Genomic DNA, 12,722 nt, shown 5'->3' with positions numbered 1-12,722 from the left:
TTCACCTGTAAATAAAACGTCCCGACCTGAAGACATCTTAATGTTATTATTTTGTTATACACACAGCGCCGCCAAGTGGAATCAAAAATGTGTTTTTATTTTAATTTTCACGTACTGCACGGTGCCCTTTTGACGAATCCGACTGAAAATTTGTCAGAAAAGACTCAAGACAATGATCTTACTCTCTGCCGAATTTTGTGACGTTTTGGCAAAAGGCGTGGCTATTACGGTGCTGAAAAGTCCGATTGTACTTTGTGGCAACAAAAGCTCCGGCAACATGACTCAGATGATCCTATCTTCTCGAAGTTGTACACATTTGAGGATACTTCAGCCCTGAAGACATCTACCAACTTATTTTTCATCGTAGTAGTAGCGCCACCAACTGGTAAAAGCTAATACAAATTATTTTCTTGGATGTTTTTCTCCGTGCAACTCAACAAGGTCGCCCTCATATATGCTCGGATGACTGTTTCGGCCATGAGGATGTCACAATACGAAATTCATCCTTTTTCGTGAAAAGTTGTGGGAGTGGCATTGCACTGTTCGGCAATAAAACAACGCTGATTATGAGGTTCTAAATATGAACGACAACTCGTGAAACTTTACACACACATCAGGCAGAGCAAATTTATCAATATTTTATACGTTAGTTGTGCAGCTTTTTTGAAATGGCTCGCCATGGCCCTCGAGAAATGTTCAAAAAAGCAGCCCTGGTTGAGTGTTTCACCTCGCTTTTTGTAAATTTTATGGAGTACAGTGAACCCTCGGTTATCGCGGTTAATGTTAAAATGGTCGAATGGTCAATGACAAGAATTGCAGTGCAAGCACGTATTATCGGCGCGGGTTCGATCCCCACCTGATGTGCCTCGCATGATTTCTTTGGCTGCCAGGATGGCCGAGTGGTCTAAGGCGCCGCGTTCAGGACCCAGTCTCCCCACGAGGCCTGGGTTCGAATCTCAAATTTCCCCATTGTGGGACTAATAAAGGGAATATTATATTATTATTATTATATTATAATGGGGACCGAGACCACCCGCAAAAACTGAAAATCCGCGAAGTAGCGGCGCACCTTCAAAAATGCTTAAAAAAAAATACAATATATATAATAAATATATAAATATATATATATATATATATTTATATATATATATATATATATATATATATATATACGAGGAGAGAGAGAGAGAGTGAAATTCATGTTATAACAAAAAAACCAAATTATTATTAAAACGTATTATTTTTTTATTCCCCAGCCATTCTTTTTGTATTTATTTAATTACTCCGACTTTTACCTGCTGGTACGCCGTCCGGTGTGCCCTGTGAAATGAAAGGTGGCATTCTTTATTTATTTATTTATTTATTCATTTATTCATTCATAACTGACAGCTTCGCGCTCCGTTCGTGCCCGGGCGGAAGAGGTGTTCCAATTCGGCTTAACTGTGACACACGCCCGCCCTCCTCCCCCGGAGCTTCCATTCGGTTAAACTTAGGGGCCGCTTGGCACCGCCCGTGCCCGGGGAAGGTGCTCCTCTTCGGCTTACTGTGTCGCGAGCATGCCCTCCTCCTCCGGAGCTTCCATTCGGTTAAACTTAGGGGCCGCTTGGAACCGCCCGTGCCCGGGGAAGGTGCTCCTCTTCGGCTTACTGTGACGCGAGCATGCCCTCCTCCTCCGGAGCTTCCATTCGGTTAAACTTAGGGGCCGCTTGGCACCGCCCGTGCCCGGGGAAGGTGCTCCTCTACGGCTTAACTGCCACGCACGCCGGCCGGAGCTCTGGTACGGTCCGAACCGCGCGAAACGTCGCCACCGATCGTGTCCGGGGGAACGTGCTCTTCTTCGTCCAATCTCCTCTTCGCCCACGCTCTTCTTCGGCGCACGCCGGCCGTTTAACCGCTCCAGCGCCCGTCGTGCCGCTCGGCGAATCTACAATGCCCCCGAATATTTTTTATACCCGCGAAGCACTGAACCCGCGAAAGGTGAACCGCGAAGTAGCGAGGGTTCACTGTATGTATAAGGCCAAGACCTACAAAAAAGTCTCTTGGAGCAATGAGCTAGGTTTTACAGGAAGTCGGCCATTTTGAATTTACTTAAAAGGGGGCGGGTCACCACAATGGACTTTGTGTAGAAATTATTATTGGGGCCCGAGCAGCGACCGCGGCGAGGTCCCTATTGTTTATGTAGAAATTATTATTAGGGCCCGAGCAGCGACCGCTACGAGGTCCCCATTGTTTTTGTGGAAATTATTATTATTATTATTATTAGGGCCCGAGCAGTGACCGCTGCGAGGTCCCTATTGTTTTTCTAGAAATTGTTATTAGGGCCCGAGCTGCGACGGCTGCGAGGTCCCTATTGTTTTTCTAGAAAATATTATTACTTTTTTTATTATTATTATTATTATTATTATTAGGGCCTGAGCAGCGACCGCTGCGAAGTCCCTGTTGTTTTTGTAGAAATTATTATTATTATTATTTTTCCGATTGTTCGATCGCATTTTTGACCCCCGAAACATGCACAAAAACTCACCAAACTTGGCAGTCTCATCGGGCATGGCGAGAAATTTGATATTTTAACGTCTAAGATGAACAGGAAGTGAGTTTTGAATTTTTGAGAGTCCGACTTTTGCCCTTTTTTGCATGTTTACTGGGGTCATTCTTTTGCACCCTGATCCTAAAGGCTTCATCTGATTGCCTTAAAATTTTGTCTGTAGCATCTTAAGACCTGGGACAAACACTGGGGCTAAAATCTTTTGTTTCCGAAATACTATATGACGGGGGCGGGGCTTCAAAGTTTTCACTTAAGATTTCCTTCGCCGCAATGGACAAAATGCTTAATAACTCTCCTGCACATGCTGCTAAAAATCCAAAACTTCACATGTACATAAAGAGTCGGTACCTGAAGACATCTATATGTTTATACTCTGTTATACACCTTGCGCCAATCAATATAATTTTTTACATTTTGACGTACTGCACGGTGCCCTTTTAACGAATCCGATTGAAAATTGGCTAGAAAAGACTCAAGACATTGATCTTACTCTATCCCTATTTTTGTGACTTTCCTTCGAAGGGCGTGGCTATTACGGTGCCGCAGAGTCTGATTATTCTCCGTGGCAACAAAAGTTCCTGCAAAATGATTCAGATGATCCATCTTCTCGAAATTTTTCACATTTGAGGATATTCAGGCCCTGAAGACGGCTGCCAACTTATTTTTGATCGCAGTGGTAGCGCCACCAACTGGTTAAAACAAATACAAATTATTTTCGTTGATTTTTTTCTCCGGGCAGGTTAACAAAATCTACCTTATATTTGCTCGGATGAGTGTTTAGGCCTTGAGGATGTCACAATACGAAAGTCTTTCGCCTTCTTCAGAGTGTCACATGATGGTGTCTTGTGACCCGTCTTTATCAGCTGATGTTCCATGAGGGCGTGACTTACCTGTCACAAGAATGAAGGCAAGTCACGCCCCCCGCTGTCCGTTCACTCCGCCAAGATGCTGCTCCAGGTGGTAGAGAGGATTGTCTCTGTTCATGGTTTTTATGCCTCGCTTGCAGATCTCAATGGCCTCTCTGATCCAGCGCTGTTGTTTGTTCTCTTCGGTGCGGATGACCTTGCCCTTCTCCCGGTCCATGATGTGGTTTTCCCTTTTGCAGTGGTCAGTGATTGCTGATTTGTAATGTTCATGTTGTGCTTGTTCTTTTACTGCTCTGATTTTTCATTTTTTTGACAGGTAAGTCACACCCACATGGAACATCAGCTGATAAAGACGGGTCTCAAGACACCATCATGCGACACTCTGAAGAAGGCGAAAGACTCGCCGAAACATGTCAGGTAAAAAATTAACCTAAAACATAATTGTCTGCTTTTAATGAATCAGTCAAATATCAATAATAAGAAGACAAAATGAACCTAATACAAATAAATGAATGCTTAATAACGCCCCTGCACATGCTCCTAAAAATCCAAACCTTCACCTGTAAATAAAACGTCCCGACCTGAAGACATCTTAATGTTATTATTTTGTTATACACACAGCGCCGCCAAGTGGAATCAAAAATGTGTTTTTATTTTAATTTTCACGTACTGCACGGTGCCCTTTTGACGAATCCGACTGAAAATTAGTCAGAAAAGACTCAAGACAATGATCTTACTCTCTGCCGAATTTTGTGACGTTTTGGCAAAAGGCGTGGCTATTACGGTGCTGAAAAGTCCGATTGTACTTTGTGGCAACAAAAGCTCCGGCAACATGACTCAGATGATCCTATCTTCTCGAAGTTGTACACATTTGAGGATACTTCAGCCCTGAAGACATCTACCAACTTATTTTTCATCGTAGTAGTAGCGCCACCAACTGGTAAAAGCTAATACAAGTTATTTTCTTGGATGTTTTTCTCCGTGCAACTCAACAAGGTCGCCCTCATATATGCTCGGATGACTGTTTCGGCCATGAGGATGTCACAATACGAAATTCATCCTTTTTCGTGAAAAGTTGTGGGAGTGGCATTGCACTGTTCGGCAATAAAACAACGCTGATTATGAGGTTCTAAATATGAACGACAACTCGTGAAACTTTACACACACATCAGGCAGAGCAAATTTATCAATATTTTATACGTTAGTTGTGCAGCTTTTTTGAAATGGCTCGCCTTGGCCCTCGAGAAAAGTTAAAAAAAGAATAGAATAGAAATAGAAATCCCTTTATTGTCATTGTACTCAAGTGTGCAACGAGATTAGAGGGCTCCCCTCTCCAGTGCAATACAACAATAATACAGACAATATATAAATTAGATAAATAAATAAGACAGTGCAATGGAATTCAGTACTGAATAGGGCATATAGAAACACATCACAATGCTGTTTTGCAAGGTTAGGGTGGTCTCGTGTGTGTGTGAGAGTTCAGTATGGAGATGGCTCTCGGAAAGAAACTGTTTCTCAGTCTATTGGTCCTTGATTTGATGCATCTGTAGCGCCTGCCAGAGGGCAACCGGTCGAACAGGTGTGAGTTTGGGTGGGTATTGTCTTTGACGATGTTGAGAGCCCCTCTGAGGCACCGGGCGGTGTAGATGTCCGACAGCGAGGGGAGAGGGCAGCCAATAATCCTTTGCGCTGTTTTGACTGTCCTCTGGAGCCTCACTCTGTCCGCCTCAGTGCAGCCGCTGTACCAGGTGGAGACACAGTACGTCAGCAGGCTCTTGATGGACGAGTGGTAGAAGGCCAGCAGCAGCTTCCTGTCCAGGTTGAATTTCCTGAGGACTCTCAGGAAGTGCAGACGTTGGCGGACCTTCTTTACCACTGCTGTGGTGTTGTGACTCCAAGAAAGGTCATCGGAGATCTGTACTCCCAGGAACTTGAACGTGTGGACCCTCTCCACACACACGCCTTCGATGCAGAGGGGTGCGGCAGCGTCTTGTTCCTCCTGAAGTCGACGACAATCTCCTTTGTTTTAGCAGAGTTAAGGTGCAGTCTGTTGTCCTTGCACCAAGTTGTCAGTCTCCCTACCTCCTCTCTGTAGGCTGTCTCGTCACCTTCCGAGATCAGACCGACCACTGTCGTGTCGTCAGCAAACTTGACGATGGTGTTGTTGCCGTGGGCCGGGCTGCAGTCGTAGGTGTAGAGGGCGTACAGGAGAGGGCTCAGCACGCATCCTTGGGGGGAACCGGTGCTCACCATGAGGGTGGAGGACGTGTAGGGGCCGAGCAACACAGTCTGGGGTCTGTTGGTCAGAAAGTCCTTAATCCAGATGTGTGTGAGGGCAGGGAGGCCGAGAGTGTCCAGTTTGGCGACGAGGATGTCTGGGATGATTGTGTTGAATGCCGAGCTGTAGTCCACAAAGAGCATCCTTGCATAGCTCCGCTGTTGTTCCAGGTGGCCCAGCACAACATGCAGAGCAGCCCTGGTTGAGTGTTTCACCTCGCTTTTTGTAAATTTTATGGAGTACAGTGAACCCTCGGTTATCGCGGTTAATGGGGACCGAGACCACCCGCGAAAACTGAAAATCCGCGAAGTAGCGGCGCACCTTCAAAAATGCTTTAAAAAAAAATACAATATATATATATATATATATATATATATACGGGGAGAGAGAGAGTGAAATTCATGTTATAACAAAAAAAACAAATTATTATTAAAACGTATTATTTTTTTATTCCCCAGCCATTCTTTTTGTATTTATTTAATTACTCCGACTTTTACCTGCTGGTACGCCGTCCGGTGTGCCCTGTGCAATGAAAGGTGCCATTCTTTATTTATTTATTCATTTATTCATTCATAACTGACAGCTTCGCGCTCCGCTCGTGCCCGGGCGGAAGAGGTGCTCCAATTCGGCTTAACTGTGACACACGCCCACCCTCCTCCCCCGGAGCTTCCATTCGGTTAAACTTAGGGGCCGCTTGGCACCGCCGTGCCCGGGGAAGGTGCTCCTCTTCGGCTTACTGTGTCGCGAGCATGCCCTCCTCCTCCGGAGCTTCCATTCGGTTAAACTTAGGGGCCGCTTGGAACCGCCCGTGCCCGGGGAAGGTGCTCCTCTTCGGCTTACTGTGACGCGAGCATGCCCTCCTCCTCCGGAGCTTCCATTCCATTAAACTTAGGGGCCGCTTGGCACCGCCCGTGCCCGGGGAAGGTGCTCCTCTACGGCTTAACTGCCACGCACGCCGGCCGGAGCTCTGGTACGGTCCGAACCGCGCGAAACGTCGCCACCGATCGTGTCCGGGGGAACGTGCTCTTCTTCGTCCACTCTCCTCTTCGCCCACGCTCTTCTTCGGCGCACGCCGGCCGTCTAACCGCTCCAGCGCCCCGTCGTGCCGCTCGGCGAAACTACAATGCCCCCGAATATTTTTTATACCCGCGAAGCACTGAACCCGCGAAAGGTGAACCGCGAAGTAGCGAGGGTTCACTGTATGTATAAGACCAAGACCTACAAAAAAGTCTCTTGGAGCAATGAGCTAGGTTTTACAGGAAGTCGGCCATTTTGAATTTACTTAAAAGGGGGCGGGTCACCACAATGGACTTTGTGTAGAAATTATTATTGGGGCCCGAGCAGCGACCGCGGCGAGGTCCCTATTGTTTATGTAGAAATTATTATTAGGGCCCGAGCAGCGACCGCTACGAGGTCCCCATTGTTTTTGTGGAAATTATTATTATTAATATTATTAGGGCCCGAGCAGTGACCGCTGCGAGGTCCCTATTGTTATTAGGGCCCGAGCTGCGACGGCTGCGAAGTCCCTATTGTTTTTGTAGAAATTATTATTATTATTATTTTTCCGATTGTTCGATCGCATTTTTGACCCCCGAAACATGCACAAAAATTCACCAAACTTGGCAGTCTCATCGGGCATGGCGAAAAATTTGATATTTTAACGTCTAATATGAACAGGAAGTGAGTTATGAATTTTTGAAAGTCCGACTTTTGCCCTTTTTTGCATGTTTACAGGGGTCATTCTTTTGCACCCTGATCCTAAAGGCTTCATCTGATTGCCTTAAAATTCTGTCTGTAGCATCTTAAGACCTGGGACAAACACTGGGGCTAAAATCTTTTGTTTCCGAAATACTATATGAACGGGGGCGGGGCTTCGAAGTTTTCACTTAAGATTTCCTTCGCCGCAATGGACAAAATGCTTAATAACTCTCCTGCACATGCTGCTAAAAATCCAAAACTTCACATGTACATAAAGAGTCGGTACCTGAAGACATCGATATGTTTATATTCAGTTATACACCTTGCGCCAATCAATATAATTTTATACATTTTGACGTACTGCACGGTGCCCTTTTAACGAATCCGATTGAAAATTGGCTAGAAAAGACTCAAGACATTGATCTTACTCTATCCCTATTTTTGTGACTTTCCTTCGAAGGGCGTGGCTATTACGGTGCCGCAGAGTCTGATTAATCTCCGTGGCAACAAAAGTTCCTGCAAAATGATTCAGATGATCCATCTTCTCGAAATTTTTCACATTTGAGGATATTCAGGCCCTGAAGACGGCTGCCAACTTATTTTTGATCGCAGTGGTAGCGCCACCAACTGGTTAAAACAAATACAAATTATTTTCGTTGATGTTTTTCTCCGGGCAGGTTAACAAAATCTACCTTATGTTTGTTCGGATGAGTGTTTAGGCCTTGAGGATGTCACAATATGAAAGTCTTTCGCCTTCTTCAGAGTGTCACATGATGGTGTCTTGTGACCCGTCTTTATCAGCTGATGTTCCATGAGGGCGTGACTTACCTGTCACAAGAATGAAGGCAAGTCACGCCCCCCGCTGTCCGTTCACTCCGCCAAGATGCTGCTCCAGGTGGTAGAGAGGATGAAGGCTCCCTTGTCTCTGTTCATGGTTTTTATGCCTCGCTTGCAGATCTCAATGGCCTCTCTGATCCAGCGCTGTTGTTTGTTCTCTTCGTTGCGGATGACCCTGCCCTTCTCCCGGTCCATGATGTGGTTTTCCCTTTTGCAGTGGTCAGTGATTGCTGATTTGTAATATTCATGTTGTGCTTGTTCTTTTACTGCTCTGATTTTTCATTTTTTTGACAGGTAAGTCACACCCTCATGGAACATCAGCTGATAAAGACGGGTCTCAAGACACCATCATGCGACACTCTGAAGAAGGCGAAAGACTCGCCGAAACATGTCAGGTAAAAAATTAACCTAAAACATAATTGTCTGCTTTTAATGAATCTGTCAAATATCAATAATAAGAAGACAAAATGAACCTAATACAAATAAATGAATGCTTAATAACTCCCCTGCACATGCTCCTAAAAATCCAAACCTTCACCTGTAAATAAAACGTCCCGACCTGAAGACATCTTAATGTTATTATTTTGTTATACACACAGCGCCGCCAAGTGGAATCAAAAATGTGTTTTTATTTTAATTTTCACATACTGCACGGTGCCCTTTTGACGAATCCGACTGAAAATTTGTCAGAAAAGACTCAAGACAATGATCTTACTCTCTGCCGAATTTTGTGACGTTTTGGCAAAAGGCGTGGCTATTACGGTGCTGAAAAGTCCGATTGTACTTTGTGGCAACAAAAGCTCCGGCAACATGACTCAGATGATCCTATCTTCTCGAAGTTGTACACATTTGAGGATACTTCAGCCCTGAAGACATCTACCAACTTATTTTTCATCGTAGTAGTAGCGCCACCAACTGGTAAAAGCTAATACAAATTATTTTCTTGGATGTTTTTCTCCGTGCAACTCAACAAGGTCGCCCTCATATATGCTCGGATGACTGTTTCGGCCATGAGGATGTCACAATACGAAATTCATCCTTTTTCGTGAAAAGTTGTGGGAGTGGCATTGCACTGTTCGGCAATAAAACAACGCTGATTATGAGGTTCTAAATATGAACGACAACTCGTGAAACTTTACACACACATCAGGCAGAGCAAATTTATCAATATTTTATCCGTTAGTTGTGCAGCTTTTTTGAAATGGCTCGCCATGGCCCTCGAGAAATGTTCAAAAAAGCAGCCCTGGTTGAGTGTTTCACCTCGCTTTTTGTAAATTTTATGGAGTACAGTGAACCCTCGGTTATCGCGGTTAATGTTAAAATGGTCGAATGGTCAATGACAAGAATTGCAGTGCAAGCACGTATTATCGGCGCGGGTTCGATCCCCACCTGATGTGCCTCGCATGATTTCTTTGGCTGCCAGGATGGCCGAGTGGTCTAAGGCGCCGCGTTCAGGACCCAGTCTCCCCAGGAGGCCTGGGTTCGAATCTCGAATTTCCCCATTGTGGGACTAATAAAGGGAATATTAGTATTATTATGGCTGCCAGGATGGCCGAGTGGTCTAAGGCGCCGCGTTCAGGACCCAGTCTCCCCACGAGGCCTGGGTTAGAATCTCAAATTTCCCCATTGTGGGACTAATAAAGGGAATATTATATTATTATTATTATATTATAATGGGGACCGAGACCACCCGCAAAAACTGAAAATCCGCGAAGTAGCGGCGCACCTTCAAAAATGCTTAAAAAAAAATACAATATATATAATAAATATATAAATATATATATATATATATATATTATATATATATATATATATATATATATATATACGAGGAGAGAGAGAGAGAGTGAAATTCATGTTATAACAAAAAAACCAAATTATTATTAAAACGTATTATTTTTTTATTCCCCAGCCATTCTTTTTGTATTTATTTAATTACTCCGACTTTTACCTGCTGGTACGCCGTCCGGTGTGCCCTGTGAAATGAAAGGTGGCATTCTTTATTTATTTATTTATTTATTCATTTATTCATTCATAACTGACAGCTTCGCGCTCCGTTCGTGCCCGGGCGGAAGAGGTGTTCCAATTCGGCTTAACTGTGACACACGCCCGCCCTCCTCCCCCGGAGCTTCCATTCGGTTAAACTTAGGGGCCGCTTGGCACCGCCCGTGCCCGGGGAAGGTGCTCCTCTTCGGCTTACTGTGTCGCGAGCATGCCCTCCTCCTCCGGAGCTTCCATTCGGTTAAACTTAGGGGCCGCTTGGAACCGCCCGTGCCCGGCGAAGGTGCTCCTCTTCGGCTTACTGTGACGCGAGCATGCCCTCCTCCTCCGGAGCTTCCATTCGGTTAAACTTAGGGGCCGCTTGGAACCGCCCGTGCCCGGGGAAGGTGCTCCTCTTCGGCTTACTGTGACGCGAGCATGCCCTCCTCCTCCGGAGCTTCCATTCGGTTAAACTTAGGGGCCGCTTGGCACCGCCCGTGCCCGGGGAAGGTGCTCCTCTACGGCTTAACTGCCACGCACGCCGGCCGGAGCTCTGGTACGGTCCGAACCGCGCGAAACGTCGCCACCGATCGTGTCCGGGGGAACGTGCTCTTCTTCGTCCAATCTCCTCTTCGCCCACGCTCTTCTTCGGCGCACGCCGGCCGTTTAACCGCTCCAGCGCCCGTCGTGCCGCTCGGCGAAACTACAATGCCCCCGAATATTTTTTATACCCGCGAAGCACTGAACCCGCGAAAGGTGAACCGCGAAGTAGCGAGGGTTCACTGTATGTATAAGGCCAAGACCTACAAAAAAGTCTCTTGGAGCAATGAGCTAGGTTTTACAGGAAGTCGGCCATTTTGAATTTACTTAAAAGGGGGCGGGTCACCACAATGGACTTTGTGTAGAAATTATTATTGGGGCCCGAGCAGCGACCGCGGCGAGGTCCCTATTGTTTATGTAGAAATTATTATTAGGGCCGAGCAGCGACCGCTACGAGGTCCCCATTGTTTTTGTGGAAATTATTATTATTATTATTATTAGGGCCCGAGCAGTGACCGCTGCGAGGTCCCTATTGTTTTTCTAGAAAATATTATTACTTTTTTTATTATTATTATTATTATTATTATTAGGGCCTGAGCAGCGACCGCTGCGAAGTCCCTGTTGTTTTTGTAGAAATTATTATTATTATTATTTTTCCGATTGTTCGATCGCATTTTTGACCCCCGAAACATGCACAAAAACTCACCAAACTTGGCAGTCTCATCGGGCATGGCGAGAAATTGGATATTTTAAACGTCTAATATGAACAGGAAGTGAGTTATGAATTTTTGAAAGTCCGACTTTTGCTCTTTTTTGCATGTTTACAGGGGTCATTCTTTTGCACCCTGATCCTAAAGGCTTCATCTGATTGCCTTAAAATTTTGTCTGTAGCATCTTAAGACCTGGGACAAACACTGGGGCTAAAATCTTTTGTTTCCGAAATACTATATGACGGGGGCGGGGCTTCAAAGTTTTCACTTAAGATTTCCTTCGCCGCAATGGACAAAATGCTTAATAACTCTCCTGCACATGCTGCTAAAAATCCAAAACTTCACATGTACATAAAGAGTCGGTACCTGAAGACATCTATATGTTTATATTCTGTTATACACCTTGCGCCAATCAATATCATTTTTTACGTTTTGACGTACTGCACGGTGCCCTTTTAACGAATCCGATTGAAAATTGGCGAGAAAAGACTCAAGACATTGATCTTACTCTATCCCTATTTTTGTGACTTTCCTTCGAAGGGCGTGGCTATTGCGGTGCCGCAGAGTCTGATTATTCTCCGTGGCAACAAAAGTTCCTGCAAAATGATTCAGATGATCCATCTTCTCGAAATTTTTCACATTTGAGGATATTCAGGCCCTGAAGACGGCTGCCAACTTATTTTTGATCGCAGTGGTAGCGCCACCAACTGGTAAAACAAATACAAATTATTTTCGTTGATGTTTTTCTCCGGGCAGGTTCACAAAATCTACCTTATATTTGCTCGGATTAGTGTTTAGGCCTTGAGGATGTCACAATACGAAAGTCTTTCGCCTTCTTCAGAGTGTCACATGATGGTGTCTTGTGACCCGTCTTTATCAGCTGATGTTCCATGAGGGCGTGACTTACCTGTCACAAGAATGAAGGCAAGTCACACCCCCCGCTGTCCGTTCACTCCGCCAAGATGCTGCTCCAGGTGGTAGAGAGGATGAAGGCTCCCTTGTCTCTGTTCATGGTTTTTATGCCTCGCTTGCAGATCTCAATGGCCTCTCTGATCCAGCGCTGTTGTTTGTTCTCTTCGGTGCGGATGACCCTGCCCTTCTCCCGGTCCATGATGTGGTTTTCCCTTCTGCAGTGGTCAGTGATTGCTGATTTGTAATATTCATGTTGTGCTTGTTCTTTTACTGCTATGATTTTTCATTTTTTTGACAGGTAATTCACACCCTCATGGAACATAAGCTGATAAAGACGGGTCTCAAGACACCAT

At 45.2% G+C, this 12,722-nt stretch overlaps 1 long non-coding RNA gene across 1 annotated transcript in view; it reads left to right on the top strand.

The window, feature by feature from the left end:
• Positions 1 to 3,554: 3,554 nt before the first annotated feature.
• The window catches only part of LOC148315694 (uncharacterized), a 31,851-nt gene continuing 22,683 nt past the window's right edge, over positions 3,555 to 12,722 (top strand). Inside the window, exons 1-2 of the long non-coding RNA XR_015840679.1 lie at positions 3,555 to 3,652; positions 8,346 to 8,446. This is a non-coding gene — a long non-coding RNA (uncharacterized LOC148315694). The remainder of the gene's footprint in view (positions 3,653 to 8,345; positions 8,447 to 12,722) is intronic.

Source organism: Idiotropiscis lumnitzeri, unplaced genomic scaffold (assembly GCF_059441095.1).
Source record: "Idiotropiscis lumnitzeri isolate Australia: NSW breed Sydney's pygmy pipehorse unplaced genomic scaffold, RoL_Ilum_1.0 HiC_scaffold_56, whole genome shotgun sequence".
Classification (NCBI taxonomy): domain Eukaryota; kingdom Metazoa; phylum Chordata; class Actinopteri; order Syngnathiformes; family Syngnathidae; genus Idiotropiscis; species Idiotropiscis lumnitzeri.
Note: the sequence above shows the minus strand (reverse complement) of the source record. Positions and strands in the feature narration are given on the sequence as shown.